A 25211-nucleotide genomic window follows, 5' to 3' on the forward strand; every position below is an offset into this window, starting at 1 on the left:
CTCCCTCCACAAAAATACCCCAAAATAAAAAACTCTGATATTAAGGTATTTTCTTGTTCTCGTAAAAAAAAATAATAATAATAATAAGTGACTAGATTTACTCTCTTAAGTTTTTTATTTATTAGATTTTTGGGTAAATAAGAATTTGTTGTTGTTCAGTCATGATGAACTGACTCTGTGTCCCCATTTGACAAAGATACTGGAGTGGTTTGCCACTTCCTTCTCCATTTCATTTTACAAATGAGGAAATGAGGCAAACAAGGTTAAGTGACTTGCTTATAATAAATTTCTGAGGTCAAATTTGAATTCAGGAAGACAAGTCTCCCTGAATCCAGGTCCAGCACTCTATCCTCTCTGTGCCAGTTAACTTCTCCAAAACAGGAGTTTGCTATATTTTAAAAGTGGTTATTTTTCCAGGATATACCCTCATTTTGTGCCTGCTTTAAACAAACAAACAAAAAAAGAGTCCCAATCCTCTGAGTTGAGTTCTGATCTGTGGCAGAGGTCATACACAGGATTCTTAGGTTTGCAAACAGAAAATTATACCCAAGAAGAAAATTGTTTCCTTTTCACACTATTGTCTGATTTTGAGCTTTAACTTAATTTGTTTAAGGATTTCTTAATTTATCACCTCCTTCGGTTAAAAAAATTTGTTTATATCCAGCTATTCTGGAGAGCAATTTGGAACTATGCTCAAAAAGTTATCAAACTGTGCATACCCTTTGATCCAGCAGTGTTTCTACTGGGCTTATATCCCAAAAGAAATCTTAAAGAAGGGAAAGGGACCTGTATGTGCAAGAATGTTTGTGGCAGGTCTCTTTGTAATGGCCAGAAACTGGAAACCGAGTGGATGCTCATCAATTGGAGAATGGGTGAATAAATTGTGGTATATGAATAATATGGAATATTATTGTTTGGTAAGAAACGATCAACAGGATGATTTCAGAAAGGCCTGGAGAGACTTACATGAACTTATGCTGTGTGAAATGAGCAGGACCAGGAGATCATTATATACTTCAACAACAATACTATATGATGATCAATTCTAATGGACGTGGCCCTCTTCAAGAATGAGATGAATCAAATCAGTTCCAATGGAACAGTAATGAACTGAACTAGCTACACCCAGCGAAAGAACTCTGGGAGATGACTATGAACCATTACATAGAATTCCCAATCCCTCTATTTTTGTCTGCCTGTATTTTTGATTTCCTTCACAAGCTAATAGTACACTATTTCAAAGTCCGATTCTTTTTGTACAGCAAAATAACTGTTAGGACATGTATACTTCTACTGTATTTAATTTATACTTTAATATATTTAACATGTATTGGTCAACCTGCCACCTGGAGGAGGGGATGGGGGGAAGGAGGGGAAAAATTGGAACAAAAGGTTTGGCAATTGTCAATGCTGCAAAATTACTCATGCATATAACTTATAAATAAAAAGCTATAATAAAAAGAGAGAGAGAGAGAGAGAAGGAATTACCAAAAAAAAAAAAAAAAAGGTGTTTATTTAGAACTTTGAAATTTACAAAGCAAGTTTTCAAAAATACTCTTCAAGAATACTAGATTTGGTAGGAATGGGGAAGGCAAAGTGATGGAATAATGGAAGCAACTGAGCTCACTTAAAATTCCCCTCCAAATAACTTTAAAATAAAACTTCAAATTGAATTCTGAAGTGGCAAAGCCAACAAAAGTTGGAGTCCACCAAGACAACTTAGAAGTTTAGCAGGAATGGTCTGTCAGAAGAATAGGTCTGTGACATTGGTTCAATCAGTGGTCATTGAAGGTAGTGAGAACAGCATCTTGTTTTTCAGGAATTCTCAAAACAGTGGTAAGAGAATTGGAAAGAGACTATAGGGAACCCCAGTGCTATCACTGGGCACAAAATAGGGCCTTTTTCTAACCTAAATTCACTTCTGAATTTCAATTCCAGGGTGGAGAAGAACACTTGCTGTTCCAAAGAAACTGTAATTTTTAATAGTCACTAGGGAACAGGGTTCCTGAGGAGTAGTATTATTTCTGATCACAAAGGAACAGCTACCACACCTGTCCTCAGATCATGCCATCTTGGAAGCACCAAAAAGTACCCAAACTCCAGAACAAGCTTTGTAAACAGCAGTGAGGAAAAAATCTGAGTCTTGAGATAGCTCCCTCCCCTACCACACCCTGGAAATAGAGTCCCAACTTTAACATAATGTTCAAAGTCAAAAAATAGCTTGGAAAAATGAGCAAACAACAGAAGAAAAGAACTTGATCATAAAAATCTACCATGTGGATATGGAAAATTAAGACAAACTCAGAAGAAGACAAAATGTTAAAACAGCTACAATCAAAGCCTCAAAGAAAAAAGTGAATGTGACATAAGCCCAACAAAAATTCCTTGAAGAGTCAAAAGTGATTTTAAAAACAAATGAATGTGTGGGGGGAGGGGAAGGAGGTGAGCCAAGATGGCAGAGAGACACACACTTCATTTTAAACTCCCCTTCTAACCTCACTACTGATTATCAAATTCAGCCTCTGAAATAGTGCTTGACTGGTAAAATCCATGAATATTGGGAGGACAACAAATTACTATCCAAAGATAATCTGCAAGATCAGCAGAAAAGGTTTGTCCTGATCAGGTGGGAGGAGGCCAGCCCTGGCAGGGAGACAGAACAGGGAGGCTAGCACACTGAGCAGATTGGGGGTAGGGGCGGTCTCTGCAGGTGGAGAATTTACAGGGAGGACTCACCACAGGTTGGCTGCTCTGCTTTGGCTGCAAAGCAGTAGATTAGCAGAGAAGTTACACAAATGCCAAAGATAGAGTATGCCCTCCAAAATGCCAGAATTTAACAGGACTTGGCCACACCCACCCAGAACCCGGAGTGATTCAGCATATATCACAGTGCAGCTGTGCAGCCACAGTCCAAAGTGTGGGGCTCTGCCCAGGGCAGTCACAATTCTGCACAGCTGGGAGGTTCTGGCAGGGCAATGGCACTTCCCCTGTGGGGGTTCTTCCCAGAGCAGTGAAACTTCCACAGCTTAGCTGCAATTTGCAGCCCATTTGCAGGACAGCTACTGTCCATTTATCTATACCTGTTCTGTAGAAGAAGCTGGTAATCTTGCCCTGAAAGCAGACCCTAAGGGCTTTAAAAAAAAAATGAATAGCAAAGCCAAGCGAACTCTAACTATACATAGCTTCTATACAGAAAGGGAGCAGGTTTCCAACCCCAAGGAGACTAATAGCAGACAGTCTTCAGACAAAACCTCAAAGGGTGATATAGCCTGATCCCCTTCACAAGGCTCTCCTAGAAGAAATTATAAAAGATTTTAAAAGAGAGCTAGAAGAAAAATGGGGAAAGGAAAGAGAAGTTCTGCAAGAGAGTATGGAAAAGGCATATAACTCATTAAAAGAAAAACTTGATAAAGTGGAAAAAACAACTTCCTGAAATGTGAATTGGAAAAGGTAAAGAACTCCCAGGGAAACAAAATTTATGAATTGGAAAAGATAAAAAACTCCTAGGAAATTAGGATTTGTGAATTGGAAAAAGGAAATAAATCAGTTAAAAAAAAAAAATTAGTGGAATGGAAAAAATCCCATAGAGCAAAACAACTGAATTAAAAACTCAATTGGACATATACAGAAAGAAGTAAAAAAAAAAAAAAAAAAAAAAAAAAAGCAAATGAAGAAAATAACTCATTAAAAATCAGAACTGAACAAAAAGAACTGAATGATTCATTGAGACATCAAGAATCAGTAAAACAAAACCAAAAACATGTTAAATATCTACTTGGAAAAACAACAGAACTGGAAAATAGATCTAGGAGACATAATCTGAGGATTATTGTACTTCCTGAAAATTATGATGAAAAAGAGCCTAGACACTATTTTACAAGAAATCATCAAAGAGAACTGCCCAGATGTAATAAAATCAGAAGGTAAAATAGGTGTTGAAAGAATTCATTGAACATCTTCTGAAAGAGACCTCAAAATAAAAACTCCAAGGAATATTGTGGCTAAATTTCAGAAGTATCAGACTAAGGAAAAATATTACAAGGAGCCAGAAAAAAAAATTAAACTACCAAGGAGCCACAATAAGGATCACTCAGGATCTAGCTGCTTCCACATTAAAGGATCAAAGGTCCTGAAATCTGATATTCTGAAAGGCAAAAGAACTTGGAATGAATCCACTACCCAGCTAAGCTGAGCATTTTCTTCCAGGGAAAAGATGTACATTTAATGAAACAGGTGAATTCCATTTATTCCTAATGAAAAAAATCAGGGCTAAACAAAAAATTTGACCTCCAAATATAGGACTCAACAGAAGCATAAAAGATAAAAAGAACTCTTGAGAACTGTATTTCTGTTATAGGCATATATAAAGAGTGCATGTATAATTTGATTTTACTATTATAATACAAAAAAGGGAAGTAGAAGTGGAAAGGGGATAGTATCAGAAAAAAGGAAATGGGTATGAGATAAAAAGAGGGAAATTACATCCCACAAAGAGGCAAAGGAAACCTATAATATCTGAGGGAATTTAAGGAGGGGGAGAAACACTGTGTGATCTTACTCTCATCAAATTTATCTTAAAGAGAAAATATTAGACATATTTGGTTTATAGAAAAACTTCTCTAACCTCATTCAAAATTGGGAGAGGAAAAGGGAAAAGGAAAAGAGTAATAAGGGAAAGATATAAGACAGGGAAAGGGACTCAAAGAGGGTGGTAGGAATTCTAAAGAAGGAGAGCTACATGAGGCAAGTGGTGCCCATAAGTTTAATACTGGGGAGGGGGTTAAGGAGAGAAAGAAAAAGAAAAGCATAATCTGGGGATAATAAAATGGCGGGAAATACAGAATTAGTAGTTTAAACCATAAATGTGAATGGGATGAACTCTCCCATAAAGTGGAAGCAGAGAGCAGATTGGATCAAAAGCCAGAATCCTACAATATGTTGTTTACAGGAAACACATTTAAAGCAGGGTGATACATACAGAGTAAAGGTAAAAGGCTGGAGCAGAATCTATTATGCTTCAGGTGAAGTCAAAAAAAGCAAGGGTAGCCATATCTCAGATCAAGCAAAAGCAAAAATTCATCTAATTAAAAGAGATAAGGAAGGAAACTATGTTTTGCTAAAGGGTAGCATAGACAATGAAGCAATATCAATATTAAACATATATACACCAAGTAGTGTGTACATCTAAATTCCTAAATAAGTTAAGAGAGTTGCAAGGAGAAATAGATAGCAAAACTATAATAGGAAGAGATCTCAACCTTACACTCTCAGAATTGGATAAATCAAACCACAAAACAAATAAGAAAGAAGTTAAAGAGGTAAATAGAATATTAGAAAAGTTAGGTATGGTAGATCTTTGGAGAAAATTGAATGGAGACAGAAAGAACTACACTTTCTTTTCAGAAGTTCATGGAATATATACAAAAACTGACCATATATTAGGACATAAAGACCTCAAAATTAAATTCAGAAAGACAGAAATAGTAGATGTGTTCTTTTCAGATCAAGATGCAATAAAAACTACATTCAACAAAAAGCTAGAGGTAAATAGACCAAAAAGTAATTGGAAACTAAATAATCTCATCCTAAATAATGAATGGGTGAAACAGCAAATCATAGACAAATTAATAATTTCACCCAAGAGAATGACAACAATGAGACAACATACCAAAATTTGTGGGATGCAGCCAAAGAGGTAATAAGGGGAAATTTTATATCTTTAGAGGCTCACTTGAATAAAATATAGAAAGAGAAGATCAATGAATTGGGCTTGCAACCTAAAAAGCTAGAAAAAGAGCAAATTAAAAAATCCCAATCAAATACTCAACTTGAAATTCTAAAATTAAAAGGAGAAATTAATAAAATTGAAAGTAAAAAAAAAAACTAAAAGTTGGTTTTATGAAAAAAAAAAACCCAACAAAATAGATAAACCTTGGGTAAATTTGATTGGAAACAGGAAAGAAGAAAATCAAATTGTGAGTCTTAAAAACGAAAAGGGAGAACTTTCCACCAAACGAATAAGAAATTAGAGCAATAATTAGGAGTTACTTTACCCAATTTTATGCCAATAAATTTGATAACCTAAGTGAAATGGATGACTGCCTTCAAAAATATAGGCTTCCCAGATTAACAGAGGAGGAAGTAAATTGCTTAAATAGTACCATTTTAGAAAAAGAAATAGAACAAGCTATTAATCATAAGATTAATATGAATTAAGAAAAAATCCCCAGGACCAGATGGATTTACATGTGAATTCTACCAAACATTTAAAGAACAATTAACTCCAATGTTATAAAAATTATTTGAAAAAATAGGGAATAAAGGAGTCCTATCAAATTCCTTTTATGACACAGACATGGTACTGATACTTAAACTAGGTAGGTTGAAAACAGAAAGAAAATTATAGACTGATCTCCCTAATGAATATTGATGCAAAAATCTTAAATAAAATATTAGCAAAAAGATTACAGAAAATCATCCTCAGGATAATACACCATGACCAAGTAGGATTTATACCAGAAATGTAGGACTGGTTCAATATTAGGAAAACTATTAGCATAATTGATTATCTCAATAACCAAATTAACAAAAACCACATGATCATCTCAATAGATTCAGAAAAAGCATTTGATAAAATCCAGCATCCATTCCTATTAAAAACATTTGAGAGTATAGGAATAAATGGACTTTTCCTTAAAATAGTCAGTAGCAACTATTTAAAACCATCAGTAAACAACAGATGTAATGGAGATAAACTGGAACCATTCCCAGTAAGATCAGAAGTCAAACAAGGTTGACCATTATCACCATTATTATTCAATATTGTATTAGAAATGCTAGCATTGGCAATAAGAGTTGAGAAAAAGATTAAAGGAATTAAAGTAGGTAATGAGGAACCCAAATTTTCACTCATTGCAGATGATATGATGGTATACTTAGAAAACCCCAGTGATTCTATTAAAAAGCTATTAGAAATAATCCACAACTTTAGCAAAGTTGCAGGATACAAAATAAACCCACATAAATTATCAGCATTCTTTTATATCATTAACAAAATCCAACGGTTAATGATACAAAGAGAAATTCCATTTAAAGTAACTCCTGAGAGTATAAAATATTTGGGAATCTATCTGTTAAGGGAAAGTCAGGAACTATATGAGCAAAACTATAAAACACTTTCCATACAAATAAAGTCATATCTAGCCAATTGATAAAATATTAAGTGCTGTTGGATAGGTTGAGCGAATATAAGATGGCAACACTACCTAAACTAATCTATTTATTTAGTGCTGTGCCAATCAGACTCCCAAGAAGCTATTTTAGTGACCTAGAAAAAATAACAACAAATTCATCTGGAAGAATAAAAGGTCAACATTTTCTAGGGAACTAATGAGAAAAAAATCAAATGAAGGTGGCCTAGCTGAACCAGATCTAAAACTATATTATAAAGCAGTGGTCACCAAAACCATTTGGTATTGGCTAAGAAATAGACTAGTTGATCACTGGAATAGGTTAGGTTCACAGGACAAAACAGTCAATAACTTTAATAATCTAGTGTTTGACAAACCCAAAGACCCCAGCTTTTGGGACAAGAATTCACTTTGACAAAAGCTGCTGGGAAAATTGAAAATTAGTATGGTAGAAACTAGGCATTGACCCACACTTAAAGCTGTACACCAAGATAAGGTAAAAATGGGTTTGTGATCTAAGCATAAAGAATGAGATTATAAATAAATTAGAAGAACCTATCATAGTTTACCTCTCAGACCTGTGGAGGAGGAAGGAATTTGTGACCAAAGAAGTATTAGAGATCATTATTGATCACAAAATAGAAAATTTGGATTATATCAAATTAAAAAGCTTTTGTACAAGCTTTATTGTCCATAGACAATAAAGTAAAATCAGTAACAAATCTCTATGTACCAAACAATAGAGTATCCAAATTCTAAAAGTTAAATGAGTTTTACAGAAGGTAATAGATACTAAAACTATACTACTAGATGACTTTAGGTTTCTCATCTCAGAGCTAGATAAATTGAATTATAAAATAATAATAATAATTTTTAAAAAATTAAGGAACAGAATTTTGTAAAAGATATAATAAACCTCTGGAGAAAACTGAATGAGAAAAGAAAGGGAATTCTTTTTTCTCAGTTGTACATAGTAGTTCACAAAATTAACTATATATTAGGGCATAAAAACTTCACACATAAATTTTAAAAAGCAGAAATATTAAAGATAATGACATCAATGAGACAACATACCAAAAATTTGTGGAATGCAAAGTACTACTTAGGAGAAAATTTATATCTCTACATATATATATATGTGTATGTGTGTGTGTATGTGTGTGTGTGTGTGTGTGAGCAATAGAAAGAACAGATAAATGAATTGAGCATGCAACTATAAAAATAAAAGAAATTTTAAAATCTCCAATTAAGAACTAATGTGTAAATCCTGAAAATCAAAGGAACAATTAATAAAATTAAAAGTAAAAAAATTGAACTAATAAATAAAACTCAGAACTTGTTCTATGGAAAAAAAAACCCACAATCAAATATATAAACTACTTTTAAATTTGATTTTAAAAAGAAGAAAATCAACTTATCTGTATCAAAAATGAAAAGGGCAAATGAATGATCTATGAGGATAAAATTAAAGCAATTATTAGGAGTTATTTTGCACAATTATACACTGATAATATTGACAATATAAGTGAATATTACCAAAAACAAACTGTCTAGATCAGGGGTCCTCAAACTTTTAAAATAGCGGGTCAGTTCACTGTCCCTCAGACTGTTGGAGGGCCAGACTATAGTAAAAACAAAAACTTTGTTTTGTGGGCCTTTAAATAAAGAAACTTCTTAGCCCTGAGTGAGGGGGATAATTGTCCTCAGCTGCCCCATCTGGCCCAGGGCCATAGTTTGAGGACCTCTGGTCTAGATTAACAGAAGAGGAAATAGAATATTTAAATAAATTCATCTTAGAAAAAATAAATTGAACAAATGATAAATAAGTTCTATAAGAAAAAATTCCTAGTACCATGTTATGGGCCAGAACTCTGTACTTGAAACAAGAATTCTTACAAAGTGCTAACTCAGTGGAATTGATAATACAATAATTATCTAGTTTAGCAAGGTGATTAATAGTTCAGTATGATTGATTTAATCTTACAACAAATAATGGTTCCTTAGTGATATAATGATTGGTTTATACTCAGTATACTGTAAATGATCTAATTATGATACAGCATATAAGCTGGGACAAATTCAGCCAGAGTGGACTCACCTTTGTGGTAGCTGGAGGCTGAAGCACAAGCTCTTAGTTTAAACATAGAGAGAGATTCATTCCATCTTACACCACCATGGTGGCAGGCCTGTCTTCCTTTGCTTCTCCACTGAAACCAAGACTCTGGAAAATCTCAAGAAAGCTAGCTGGGGTCTCAGGCAAGGAAATTAGACTGTGAAGGAGATAATAAAGAATTTGAATTTTATCCCTGGCGATTCTTGTGGTGATTACTCTGCTGAAACTAAGGCTGGTCCAGAGACCTATAGAAAACCAACCAGAATACTACAGTACCAGATAGCTTTTTAAGTGAATTCTACCAAATATGTAAGGAATAATTAATCCCAAGAGTATACAAACTATTTGAAAAAAGAGGTAAGGAAGAATACTTACCAAATTCCTTTTGAACATAAATATAATTTTGATACTCAAATCAGGAAGAACAAAAATACTGAAAGAAAATTGTAAACAAATTTCCTTAATGAATATAGATACAAAAAAAATTAAATAAAATGTTGTGAGAATGTTATAATAGCATATCACAAAGATTGTAGACTATGACCAGGTGAGGTTTATACTATGAATAGAGAATTGGATCAATATTAGGAAGAATTATAAGCATAATTTTCCCTAATTGTCCAAAACAACAAAATTGATATGATTTTATCATATTGATTTTATCAATAGATGTGGAGAAAGTTTTTGATAATATGCAACATTCATTCCTATTAAAAAACATTAGAAATTATGGAATTTTTGGCACTTTCCTTAAAAGTATAAGTATTATGAACCTAAAATTGTTTACAAACATTATCTGTAATGGAGATAACTTAGAAGCCTTCCCAATAAGATCTGGGGTGAAACATGGATTTCTATTATCACACTGTTATTCAATATTGTACTAGAATAATTAGCTATAGCAAAAAGACAAGCATAAGAAACTGAAAAAAGTAACAATAGATAATGAAAAAACTATTATTCTTTGTAGATAATATGATAGCATGCTTAGAGAACCCATTAAAAACAGTTAAAATAATTAACAACTTAATTAACAAAGTTGTAAGATATGAAATGAATCCACATAAATCATTAACATTTCTATTTATTACCCCCAAAAAGTCAATGGGAAGAGAGTAAAAGAAAAATCCTTATTAAAATAAATACTAACATGATAAAATATTTAGGAGTTTATCTGCTAAGAGCAATCAGGGACTATTTAACACGATGACAAAACACTTTCCACACAAATAGAGATCTAAACAATCTAAGAGGTTTCTCACCCAGTAGTGCAGTTGACAGAACAAAGCCATAGTATTGATGCCTCTGAGGGAGTGGAGGCTTCTTATGAAGAATTAAGTAGATTACAACAAAGCCTGAAATAAATACCAACAATCTTGAGGAAATTTAGCTTTTGGCAGAGATATACATTCTTATTGATGAAAATAATATTAAGATTTGTTCAGAGACTAATAAAAATTGCTACCTAAATAAAAACATTGATAAAAGATTATTACATAAAACTTTTACTATCTTTTTATTTAATACATAAAATAAGTTATCATTGCAGAAGATATTTGATGCTAAAATAACTTTTCCAGATTGTTTTTACAAATACTTGTTGTAATGATCTACTAAGCAACCTAACAGAATTGGAAGAAAATAATACTATAGGATTAAGATGAGCAGGTCAAGGCTAAACTAGGAATCCCCATGGAACAAATTCCTCCAGAAGATATTTTCTATCTAACAAGAATTTACTACAGGATACAGTTTGATGGGATGTGGAGAAAACAAGAAATTGGTTATATCTTATTTATGAGAAAGACCCAGACCCTAATGAGATTAAAACTTATCCTTATGTGATCAAAAGAGAACTCTAAGAATTCTTCGGGAAAAGAAATTTAGGATGAATTTAAGATTATGTCACAGTTCAGAAGCATTGCTGAGGCTTTTCTTTTTAAATGGTGCAATAACTTCAATCACTTGAATAGATTTGCTGAACATGAAAAAATTCATAGAATGTAAAAATATGGGTCTAGTATAATCCATATTTAAATCATTTTAAAATGACTTTTTTCTTTTTTTTTTAGGTTAACTATCACAGAGTATTATTTAAATATGTGGAAAGATCACTGGCTAGGTGACTGTAAATTGTATGCCACATATGTAAAAATGGCCAAAATGTTTATGCATGTGGGACATAGTTTATTTTAAAATGAAACAAAACATCACATGCCTGTAGACCCATTCAAATTTAGCTAAATTAATATCTTTTAATATATGCCTGAAAAATGTGTTTGTAGTATATTTGCACAAATTAAGTTTTAATATAATTGGTCTAGTCTTCTTCAGTATATATGTTTCTATTATAGTTTAGATAAAAAAGTTTGATTAAAGGAGGATTATATTTATTTTTAAGTAAAATATTAATTACTTATATCTGTTTGGCTATTTTGATGCTGAAATTATTTCAGTTTAACTATATGAACTGCTGTAGAAGATTATTTGTTTTATTTTTAATTAAGAAAATTAATTATTATATAGTTTAAAATCACATTAACCAATGGCTTATCTATTTTAAGAACTTTATAAAATTTAATGGGTTTATTATATTTTATTAATCTCAGGTTTAATTTTTAGGATTTCTAATTTCATGTTTACTTGGAATTGTTATTAAATTGGAATTAAAGTTGGAATTAATTAATTAAGTTGGAATTAAAATTGTTATTTTTCTATTTTTTAAAATTACATATCCAAGTTATTGATCTAGTCTTTCTATGTTTTATCAAAGTAAGAATTTAGAGATGAAAATTGTCTTCTGATTACTGCTTTTGCTGCATTCCATAGGTTTTGGTATGTGTCTTATTATCATTCTTTTTCATAAAATTACTTATTGTTTTTATGATATTCTCTAACCCAGTCATTCTGAAAGAGTAGATAATTTGGTCTGCAATTAATTTTAATCTGTGTTTCCATTTTTCTTATTAAATATAGTTTTGCTGCATTATGATTTTAAAAGATTCACTTAATATTTCTATTTTTCTGCATCTAACTATAATATTTTATGCCTTAATATGTTATCAATTTTTATAAAGGTATTATATATAACTGAGAAAAATATATATTCTTTTCTCTTCTAATTCCATTCTCTCTTGATATCTATCATCTCTAACTTACATAAGATTCTATTCCTCTCCTTGGCTAAAGCCAATAAAGAATTATTATTTATTTTTTGATTAGACTTATCTAGTTCTGAGAGTAGAAGGTTGAAATTCATTATTATCACAATTTTGTTATCTACTTCCACCTATAATTTATTTAGCTTTTCCTTTTAATAAATGGATTCAGTTGGTTTTGTTATTGATATGGTCACTTATGGCATTCCTGATATTAAATCAGTCCTGCATTCCTGGGATAAATTCCACTTGGTTATAATATACTATTCTGCTGAGAAGTTGCTGTAATTTCTTTGCTAATATTTTATTTAAACTTTTGACATCAATATTCATTAGGGAGAGTAATCTGTAATTTTCTTTCTCTGTTTTGGCTCTTCCTGATTTAGGTTTCAATGCCATAGTTAATCATAGAAACAAATTGATAGTACTCTTTCTTACCTATTTTTCCAAATAGTTTACATAGTATTGGAATTAATTGTTCTTTAAATGTTTGGTAGAATTCATTTGTGAATCCATCTGGCCCTGGAGATTTTTTCTTAGGGAGTTCATTAATGACTTGTTCAATTTCTTCTTCTAAAATGGTACTATTTAAGTAATTTATTTCCTCTTCTGTTACTTATAGAGGGCTGGAACTCTGGAGAAATATACTTAAAACAAGGTGTTAAGTCAGTGGAATTGATCAGATGATTGTTCTCTAGTTCACATATATATTTATTACTTAGCATGATGATGTAATAGTTCTCTAGTTCACACATATTCAGTATACTATAATGATGTAACTGTAATAGGGTATTTAAACCAGGGACAAAGTCAGACTCAGGGAGAGACTAGTTGAGACTGGCAGACTGTCAGACCACTAGAGGAGACTGGGTCACACTATGACAGACACAGATTGTGTAAGAAACAATAAAGACTTTGGACTCTATTCTTGTCCATCCTTGTGGGATTTATCCTGCTGAGACCAAGGCCGTTTCAGAGGACCTCCAGAAAGCTAGCTCAAACATGACAGTTAACCTGGAATATAATATTTTTATAAATATTCATCCATTTCAGTTAGATTGTCAGATTTGGTGCCATACAGTTGGGCAAAATAACTAATAATTATTACTTTAATTTTTTTTCATTGGTGGTAAGTTCAGCCTTTTCATTTTTGATGCTGGTGATTTGGTTTTTTTCTTTTCTTTTTCTGGTTAAATTAATCAAGATTTGTTTATTTTGTTGTTTTTTCACAAAATCAATTCTTAATTTTATTTATTAGTTCAATAGTTTTCTTAATTTTTATTTTATTAATCTCCTTTGAGTTTCAAAATTTCTGATTTGGGATTTTAATTTGTTCTTTTTCAAGCTTTGTAATTGTATGCCTAATTTATTGATCTCTTCTTTCTCTATTTTATTCATGTAACTAGAGATATAAAATTTCTCCTAAGAACTGATTTTGCTGCATCCCATAGATTTTGGTATGTTATCATTATTGTCATTCTCTTGGATGAAATTATGGATTGTTTCTGTGATTTGTTGTCTGACCAACTTATTCTTTAGAATTAGATTATTTAATATCCAATTAGTTTTTAGTCTATCTTTCCCTGGCCTTTTATTGAATATAATTTTTATTTCATCGTGATCTTAAAAGGAAGTATTTACCATTTCTGCCTTTCTGCATTTGATTGTGAAGTTTTTATGTTCCAATATACAGTCAATTTTTATGTAGGTGCCCCATACTGCCAAGAAAAAGGTGTGTTCCTTTCGGTCCCTATTCAATTTTCTCCAGAGGTCTATCATATCTAGGTTTTCTAGGATCCTATTAACCTCCCTAATATCTTTCTTGTTTATTTTGCGGTTAGATTTCTCTGATTCTGAGAGAGGGAGGTTGAAGTTACCCACTAGAATAGTTTTGCTGTCTATTTTTTCCTGTAACTGGCTTAAAATCTTCTCTAGGGATTTCTCTGTTCTACCACTTTGTTACATACACATTTAGTATCGTTACTACTTCATTATTTATGATATCCTTTATCAAGAGGTACTTTTCTTCCTTATCTCTTTTAATATGACCTATTTTTACTTTTACTTTATCTGAGATCATAGTTGCTACTCCTGCTTTTTTTTTTTTTTACTTCAGTTGAAGCATAATAAATTCTGTTACAGCCTTTTACCTTTATTTGGTATGTGTCTTTCTGCATCAAATGTATTTCATGTAAACAACATATTGTAGGATTCTGTTTTTTAATCCACTCTATTCTTTGCTTCTGATTTATGGGAGAGTTCATCTGATTCACTTTCACAGTTATGATTGCTAGCTCATGATAGCTAGTATTTCCATCCATTCTTTTTTCTCCCCTGCATATATTTTTATTCTCTCTTCTTACCTTGTCTTCTGTAGTTTTTTTTTTTTTAATCCACCCCACCCACTACCTTATCTCCTATCAGAACCTCCCCACTTTTCTTGGTAGTATTTTTTAACCCACTCCACCCACTACCCTATCTTCTATCAACCTTCCCCCTTTCTCTTGCTTTTTCCCCTAGTGTTTCTGCCTTCCCTTCTATCCTGCCCTCCCTTTTCTTTCCTCTCTCCCCCTACTTATATATAGGGTTAGATAAATTTCTATACTCAACTGAATGATTAAGTTATTACCTCTCAGAGCCAAAACTTATGAGAGCAAGCTTCAGACAATGCTTATTCCTTCTCCCTTCTTTCCCTGGATATTTATGTGTCTTTTGCACCTCTTTTTATGTTGATCTCATTTTCCCATTCTACCTCCCCTTAATGTCTTTTTCTTTGATATCTTCACATCAGGGTTCATTCACAACCATACTTTCAGTTCATATGATGCTTCCCCCTCTTTGTCTGCCCCAGTGACAGATACAGTTCTCAAGAGTTACAGATATTGATGTAAACAATTTAACCTTTAAATTATATATTCCCTTTTACCTTTCTAATGCTTCTCCTGAGTCCTGTGTTTGTAAATTAAATTTTCTATTTAGTTTTTTTTTCAATAGAAATGATTGAAAGTCTTTTAATTCATTGAAGCTCTATCTCCTCTTCTGAAAGATGATGTTGAATTTTGCTTGTTAATTCTTAGTTGTAACCCCAAGTCCTTTGCCTTCCAGTATATGGTATTCTAGACCCTTTGGTCCTTTATTGTAGAAGCTGCAAAATCATGAGTAATTCTGACTTTTGCTCCTTAATATTTGAATTGTTTTTGTCTGGCAACTTGCAGTATTTTGTTCTTAAGATTGTAATTTTGGAGTTTCACAACTATATTCCTTGGGGTTTTCCTTGTGGGATCTCTTTCTGGAGATGACCAATGGATTCTTTCAATCAGTATTTCCCCCTCTGTTTCCAGAATATTGAGGCAGTTTTCCTTAATGATCTCTGTAAGAGTGCTATCGAGGCTCTTTTTTTTTTTTTTTTTTTTTTTTTTATCATGGCCTTCAGGTAGGCCAAACATTTTTAAATTTTCTTTTCTGCATCTATTTTCCAGGTTTGCTATTTTTCCTATGAGGTATTTCATATTTTCTTCCATTTTTTCATTCTTTTTTAGTTTGACTGGGTCTTGCTTGCTGTCTTACACAGTCATTAGCTTCCATTTACCCTGTTCTAGTTTTTAATTTGTGGTTTTATTCAATTAGCTTTTGTATATCTTTTTTCCATTTGGTTAATTCTACTGTTTAAGTAATTTCTTTCTTCAGACAATTTTTTTTCTTTATTTTTCCAAACTGTTGACTCTCTCATGCATATTTTTCATTTCCTTTCTCATTTTTTTCTTCTACCTCTCTTATTTGTCTTTTAAAGTCTTTTATGAGCACTTCCAAGAAGCATTTTTGGGCTTGAGACCAATTCATATCACTCTTTGAGATTTCCTCTGTGGACATTTTATCTTCATCTGAGTTGGTATTTTGGTCTTCTCTGTCAACATAGTAGCTTTCCATGATCAAGGCTCTGTTCTGATTCTTGCTCATTTTCTTTCCTTTTCTTATGGTATTTCTTTTTGTTTAACTTTTATGGTTAAATTCTGCTCCTGGGATAAAGAAGACTGTCCCAAATTTCCTATGCAGCTCTGAGTCTTGGTTTTGAGCACAGGGGCCCTTGTGTTTGTAGGAGATAGCATTGCCTGATCTTTTTAAGCAATAGCCTTATTTCCTTCTGACCTGGGACTGGAGGTTGCCTCACTGATCTGCTCCTCTACTGAGATAGGACTGAGGGTGATTTGGTATGATTAAGATCCTCTCACTGGCTTTCCCAGAGTTTATCTGAGCTGGGCTAAATACACTTTTCACTCCAGTGAGAATAACCTTTCTTGAAGTTTTTCAGTGTAGCTGGAGAGTAGTTTCATTCCATCAAATTCTGTTCAGAGACTTTGTTTCATGAGATTGTCAAGGGAAACTAGGGAATCTGGAGCAGCTTCCTGGCTTTACTCTGTCATCTTGACTCCACCCCCAGAAGTCTTAATGATATCATTCTTAAGAATTATAATGTTTTACCATATAAGATACAGATAATATTACCTTATTAAATCCCTTATAATTTTTTTAATATTTACCTTATTATGTTTCTTTTATTTTTTATAGGTCAAAAATATTATCCAGTTCTGATCTTTTCTTCACAAATAACTGGAAGTCTTTTAATTCATTAATTTTTTTTTCCAAGCATAATTACACTCAGCTTTGCTGAGCAAGTTGTTCTTGGCTGCAAACCCAGTTCCTTTCCTCTTTGGAATATCATGTTATATGCCCTTCAGTCTCTTAATTTAGAAGCTGCTAAATCTTGCATTATCCTGACTATAGCTGCACAATATTTAGATTGTTCCTTTCTAGTTGCTTGTAGTGTTTTCTCCTTTGAAATTCCTATTACTTCAAATGTTAACTCCAATGTTCCTGTATATTTTCATCTTGGTATCTCCTTCAGATGGTCAATTGGTAGATTTTTTTAAAAATTGATTTTACCCTTTAGTTCTAAAGCTTCAGAGCAATTTTCCTTAATAATTTTTCCACATTTATTTTATTTGGAGAAACAGAAAAAAGTATAAAAATAAACAGAAAAGCAATACAAAACAAAATGAAACAAAACAAAAGAGAACTTTATCCTGTGCTCAGCAGAACATCAGGGAGGATTCAAAATATATGACCACAAATACTAATTTTAAAATATACATATATGTATATAGTAGTAGAAGAAATTATGTTCATGAGTGTCTATCTTTTCTTTACTTTCTTATAAATTGTTCTTTTGTTCTCTGCTATGCCCTTTATTTACTTTATTCTTTTTTCTTCCTTTCATCTCCTCTACCCCCAAGCAAGCTATAGTTAAGAAAGGATATATTTATTTATATATATGTAGATATTTACATACACATACCAAACACACTCACACACACATACACACATAGACATATACATATCTCCCTTTTATCCCCTACCCCCACCTCCAAGGAAGCTGCAGTTTAGAAAAAATATATTTATGTATATATATGCAGAGATATACATACATACAGACACATATTCCCCAGATACATAAATGCCTTTCCTATCCCTGCTGATCCTTTCATCAAATTCTGTTCCATAGTAGGCTTATTATTACTTAATCTCCCCTCACCCAGGGATTCCTCCTTTGTCTTCTTCACCCTTTGCTTCCCCATCCACCTATACCTTCCCCCTTATTTTTAATAGTTTTTGGAGGATGCTATACCATTTATATTATATACTTAGTGTTGCCTATTGAACCTATTCCTGATGTGAGTAGGTTTTAGAACTATGAGCCCTCCTCCTCCCTCTAATGCCTCTGTCTTTTCTTCCTCTGCACCTCATTTGCATAACATGGTTATTATTTTTACATTTACTCTGCCAATCTTTCTTTTGAGCTTACTCTATTGTTGATGTAAATCTTAAATATAAAATATACATTTCTCATGCAAAAAAAAAGCATAAACAATTTGTCTATGTTGAGGATTGGTCTTTGATATTGGTTCATATGTTAAATCTTCTGTTAAATTCAGGTTGGATTGCTAGAAAGTCATGAAAATCTGCAAGTTCATTGAGTGTCCATTTTTTTCTCATTGAAAATTATAGGTAATTTTGCTGGATATGATGTTTTTGGCCACAGGCCTAGTTCCTTTGCTTATCTGTAGATATGATTCCAAGACTTGTGCTCTTTTATTATAGCTGATAAGACTTGTACAATTCTAATTGTAGCTCAAGAATATTTGAATTGAATTTTTCTCTTTGAGCTGGGGTTTCTAAATTTGGCAATAATATTACTAGGTGCTTTCCACAAAGGATCTCTTTGAGAAGGGGTGATCAGTAAATTTTTTCTATTTCTATTTTCCTCTCATGTTCTATTACTCTAGGACAATTTTCTTGAATTATTTCCTGCATTATTGGGTCCCAATTCTCTTTTTGGTTTTACTTGCTGGCAGTCCAATTATTTTTATATTTTCTCTTCTTAATCTGGTCTTTATATCTGTTATTTTTCTTATGTTACATTTTCCATTCTCTTCTATTTTCTCATTCTTTATAATCTGTTTTCTTATTTCTTGGTCTCTCATACCTTCACTGGTTTTCCTTTGCCCAATTTTAATTTTCAAAGAGTTATTTTCATCTTCAAGACTCTGCACCTCCTTTTCTAATTGGTTAACTTTTTTTTAAAAAAAATCTTTCTTTCTTGGATGATTTTAATTTTTTCTTTAGTTTTTCCTCAATGTCTCTTATTTGATTTTTGGATTCTTTTTTGAGTTCTTCTATTAATTCTTTCCAGGCAGGGAGCCATTTAAGTTGGTCTTTGGGATAGAAACATTTTTTAACTAAAATGTCCTCTTCTGAAGATGAATTCCATTCTTCCCTGTTCCCATAGTATGTTTCAATGATGGGATTCTTTCTTCTTTGCCAGTTCGTTTTTTTTTTTTTTAATTTGGCTGAGGTAATTGGGGTGACTTGTCCAGGGTCACACAGCTAGAAAGTGTTAAGTATCTAAAGCCAGGTCCTCCTGACTTCAAGGCTGGTGCTCTATCCACTGCACCACCAATCTGCATCTTGCCAATTCATTTTTTTTTAAAACTAAGAGGTATTAGTGTAAGCAACTTTAATTTTGAGGTGGGGAAGTGATGCCTTAAGTTTCCATTCAGCTCTCCCCTCTGACCAGGAACCCTAAACTAAGAGCTCTGTCCTCTTGCAAGTGCCCCTGCCTTGCTTTCTGCACTTACTAGTGTAATGTTCTCTCTAAAATGTAATGTTCTCTGTTGAGGTTTTCTTGGGGTCTCTGGAGGCAGCCTTCACTTCAATTCAGTAAACATCACAAATGCAGCCAAAGTCCAAATCCTTTATTGTCTCCTTCAAAGTCCTATTTCCTTCACTTGGGGCTTGGATAGTTTTCTGGAGGCCTTCTGGATCTTGGTTTCAGTGGAAAAGCAAAAGAGGAGAGTCTGCCACCACTTCTCTGTCTTCCCTAGTTCTGATCCTGGCTGAGTTTGACTGAGCTTATATGCTCTCTTATCATAGGTATGAATCTTGTGGAACTATATTAAGTACTAAGTACATGTACTGAACATGTAGAGAACTGTTTAAGCACCATGCTAAACAACCATTGTCTCTATCAATTCCACTGAGTTAGCACCTTGTAAGAATCCTTGTTTCAAATTCAGAGTTCTGGCCCATAACATACTAGGTGCTGGTTCCTTCTTATCCAGGGCTGCATCTTAGCAGCACAGCTGGGCCTGGCATTCCTAAGACTGGCATTCAGTATTTCTGGACTCAAACTGCCACTAGACAGACTGTGCCAGAGATAAAAGTGTCTGTGGTTCCTACTGAGGGTTCAGCCACACTCAGCTAGCCTGAGGGATCCCCACTTGATCTTTTAGTGGAACTATCCCCGGGGTGTTTGCACTTCAAGGCAGTTTAATCCTAGACCAAAGTTTTCAGATCTTGTCAAATTGTATCAGGAGGACCTCTGTTCTGCCCCAAGTCTTCTTGGGCACCAGTCTATGTTTGCCCTGAAACACAAATTTGTCCTCTTTTTGGGTGAAATCTGAAGAGCTTGAAATTTAGTAGTCAGTCATCTTCCCAGAATCCTCCTTCTTAATAATTTTTGAAGAATAACATCTACATTTTTTTTAAATAAAGCTTTTTATTTTCAAAACATATGCATGGATAATTTGACAACATTGACCCTTGCATAGCCTTGTGTTTCATATTTTCTTCTCCTTCCCCTTACCCCCTCCCCAAGATGGCAAGCAATTCAATATATGTCAAACATGTTAAAATATATGTTAAATCCAATATGTATAAACATATTTATACAGTTCTCTTGCTGCACAAGGGAAATCAAATAAAAAAAAAAGAAAGTAAATAAGTAAGAAAACAAAGTGCAAGTGAACAACAACAAAAAGAGTGAGAATGTTATGTTGTGATCCACATTCAGTTCCTATAGTCCTCTCTCTTGGTGTAGATGGCCTTCTTCATCACAAGGTCATTGGAATTGGCATCAGTCATCTCATTGTTGGAAAGAGTCACATTCATCAGAATTGATCATCATATAATACTGAACATCTACATTTTTAAAAATCTTAACTTTCATATAGTCCAATATTTCTTATATTATCTCTTCTTGATCTATTTTCTAGGCTAACTATTTTTCTTGAGATGTTTTACATTCTCTTCAATTTTTTTTATTCTTTTTATTTTATTGTTTCTTGATATCTTGTAAAGTCGTTGACTTCCCCATGCCTCATTCTAAATTTTAAGGAGTTATTTTTTTAGGAGTTTTTAGATTTCTTTTTCCAATTGGTTGACTTTCTTTTCCAAATTTTAAAAATTTTTTTGCATTACCATATTTCCCCCCCTAATTTTTCTTTAGTCTCTGTCATCTTATTTTTAAAGTTCTTCTAAGAACTCTTTTTTTTGGGGCTTCTGACCACTTATCACTTTTCTTTGAAGTAGAAGTGGTTGTTTTGACTTCATTGTCTTTTTCTGCGTTTGAACCCAGATCTTTTCTGTCATTGTTGTAGCTTTATTTTATTTTTTGCTGTGGCAATTGGGGTTAAGTGACTAGCCCAAGGTCATACAAAAAAGAAGCGTTAAGTGTCTGAGGTCAGATTTGAACTCGGGTCCTCCTAACTTCAGGACTGGTGCTCTATCCACTGTGCGACCTAGTTGCCCCAACTGTAATAGTTACTAATGGTCAGGTTCTTTCTTTTTTGCTTACTCATTTTTAGTGCCTTATTTCTTGATACAATGTTATATTAAGGTTGAGTGCTAGTCCTTAAATGTGGGGATTAGTGTTTCAATATTCAGGTTCTTTGTGCTTTTGTTTTCTGAGCTCTCTCTGAGGACCTGACCTCAGGTACCCCTTTCTGTCCTTGAGCCACCACCAGGGCCCCCAGCAACATTGTTCACTATAAATGCTCTTACTCCTTGCGGTCCCCTCCTTAGATGCAAACTTCATCTCACCCCTCTGCTCTGGAATCAAAATCAGTGACTCCACTCTTCTTTGAGTGACCAGAGCCAGCAGGGCCACATAAGGGTAGTAAATAAGTTAGTCTTGTAGTCACTGATATCTGGGTTTTAGACCCAACACATATTAGTTGTATAACCTCATATAAGTAACTTAATTCTTCATTATCTCAAACTCTGACTATAAATTTTAGATGAGTCGTTGATGGGTCTTGGTAAAAGGATTTTTTCATATGAAGAGTTCTTTAAGTAAGCAAAGATCCAATTTATTTCCCCACCACCAACCTAATAAGGTGCAGCTTCCATTCATGAAACAAGGCAGAATTAGATAGCATGGCATACTTAAGATTGTAAACCCTAAAGAGCTCCACTGACCACTAGCTTATTTTGGAGCCTGGATTAGACATTCAAAATCTAGTTCTAGAATGAATGCATGAATTAAGCTAGGTTTTTATATAACATGGCTCCTCAGCCCTTTCCCTGAGCCCATCTTGTAACTGATTAAGGGAATAGTCCAGAGCTGAGATTTTGCAGCTAAATTATAATAGCCATCAGCTTCCATGGATCCCAGACACCAGTCTTTGAAATCTTTCTGTACTCCTTAGTCACATTTCCCAGTCCCAAGGACTGATTTTGAGTGATAATGTGAAAATCATTTAGGGCTTTTTTAAAGGCCTTTTGGCTATGTACATCTTACAGGGAGTTATTGATACAAATTGAATAAATGGGGCAGAGTTAAGGAAGATGGAGGGAATAAATGCCCAATGGCTTCTGGTGAGCTGCTTTAAGGAACCAGAGCTTCAATAGCAGTTGAATACCAAATCCCATTTGGAAATCTACTCTAATGGGTATGAAGGCTCCTTTTTACAGAATTAGAAAGTCACACAGGCTCAGAGAAGAAAAGAACCTTAGAGGGGATCTAAACTAATCCAACCCTGGCCCAAAATTCCTTCTAATAAATCCCCATTAAGTGCTGATCCAATTCAGATTTCTTCAGGAGATACTAAGGGTCCTCCCTCCTCATTGGAAATCTATTTCATTGTTAGTTCTAATAGGAGATTTTGCTTTTCATTAAACTGTAATCTGCCTCTAGCTTGCTACTTCCAACCATTGCTCTCAGATCTCCTCTCTTGGGACAATCAGAACAAGTCTGATTCCTTTTGTGCATGACAGAACTTCAAATATTTGAAGATAGTAAGCATGGTTCCTCTAAGTCTTTTTTCTTTTTTCCTATGGGCTAAATATCCCCAATTCCTTCAGTCAGTCCTTATATTGTCTTTGAACAATTCTCTTAATCCCCTTCTGTATTTCTTTCAGTTTGTCAATGCCTTTCCTAGACTTTCATCCCTACATGTGGAGACTGATCTCCAGATATGAGCAGACCCAAACATGAAATAACAAAAATTTTATTTCACTCATAGTAGATGATGTGCTTCTCATTGCAGTCCAGCATTGAATAAACTTTTCTGCCTAATATGCCACACTATTTCTCAATTTAACTTTATTTATTTTAAATTTAAATAGAAAATAGGAAAAGGGAAGAAAAAAAAGCATTTCCATGTACACAGAAGATCATAAAAGAAGATTCAAAATATAAAGCAATAAATTTCAATTTCCAAAAAGCCTATATGTAATGAATACTACACATTGTATTCAAAGTTGTCCATCTCTTCTTTGCCTTCTTGTAGATTTTTTGTTTTCAGCCGTGCACTTCTTACTTTATTCTTTTTTTCCATCCCCCCCAAGAAAGTTACAGTGAAGCACATATATATATACACATGCATATGCACGTACATATAAAAATACACACATCAACACACATGTATGTATGTCTGAGTCTATGAAACATATATACACATGCATGTACATACATATGTGTGTGCATATACATAGATATCTATAATCATATACATATACATTCATAGGTATCTATGTAAAATTGTACTATGCTTATTTGTCCTCTTTTTCTGAAGGCAGATAACGTTTTCTTTCATAAGTCCAAGTCTTCCCATGTTTTTCTGATTCTACCAACTCATTGTTTCCTACACCAGGGCTTAAACTTTTCCCACTTGTTACCCCTTTTCACCAAAAAATTTTTACATGCCTCCAGATATATAAGTATATAAAATAGATATACAAATTAAGCATTTAATGGTAATAAATCATAAAGAAATGTATTTAAAAACAATTATTTGGTATACATATAACTTTACCATTCACTAAAGACATAAGCAAATTTGCATTATAATGAGATGGATTTGCTTGTTCATTTTTACATAAAGAATTAAATCTTTTTTAAAATACTTTTTACTGTTGCCAAATTTGCTAGAACCCTCACATTCAGTCATACAACCCCATATGGGGTCACAACCTGCAGTTTAAGAAGCTTTGTCCTATCCCACAGAAATACTCCAACCTTTTATTGTCTAATAATTTTAAATAATTTAAAACGGTATTGACTAATTTGGTTGCTATCGTCTAGTTTCCCTATGTTTTCTCTTTTGATTAAATCTATTTTAGCTACTTCTATTTTTTACATAATAAATTCTACTTCTGATCTTTATTTTATGTTTGTGTGTGTTTCATTTTCTATCCCTCCTGCCTCCTCTACTTCACGTTTACCAACTACCTGGTCCTAATCTTATTTAATACTCTCTTTCCCTCCTCCTACCCAAGATCCCTCCTATATCTTCTCCACTCCACACCTTATCCTTCTACACTATTAACTTATGTTGAGCTTGTAGTTCATTATTACTCCCAAATCTTTGGCACAGGAATTATTGTGAAGCCATGCCTTCTATATTCTATATTTGTCAAATTTCTTTTTTCCCCTTAAAGAATTGAATTTTATTTTTATTTAGTTCATTATTTTAACTGGTCAAAATTCTTTTTTTAATTCAAACTAACATACAATGTGTTAGGTATTCCTCTGAGAATTTAGAAAAAGCATGCTACCTATTCTATTTAACAGGTATACCATTTATGCCTTTCATAAAGTCAATGATAAAACTGTTAAATAGCACAAAGTTAAGGAGAGATACCTAGTATACTCCACTAAAGATATCTCTCCATATTTAAATCCATTGCCAGACACTTAGTACTTATGTGACCTTGGGCAAGTCATTTAACTTTTGACTGCATCAATTTCCCCAACTATAAGATAGAAATAATAATAACATCTATACCTTAGGGTTGTTGCTGGAATCAAATGAGATATTTGTAAGGCACTTAGCACAGTCTCCGATAATTTTTTTTTAATCTCTCCCTGTCCCCTTTCTTCCAACCCTGTGAGGTAGGTGCTATTGTTATTCT

General features: G+C 33.2%; 1 pseudogene; it reads left to right on the plus strand.

Annotated features, from left to right (window-relative positions):
* The window catches only part of LOC100923043, a 34639-nt pseudogene extending 23329 nt beyond the window's left edge, over positions 1-11310 (plus strand).
* The last annotated feature ends 13901 nt before the right edge of the window (positions 11311-25211 follow it).

This window comes from Sarcophilus harrisii, chromosome 2 (genome assembly GCF_902635505.1).
Source record: "Sarcophilus harrisii chromosome 2, mSarHar1.11, whole genome shotgun sequence".
Taxonomy (NCBI): domain Eukaryota; kingdom Metazoa; phylum Chordata; class Mammalia; order Dasyuromorphia; family Dasyuridae; genus Sarcophilus; species Sarcophilus harrisii.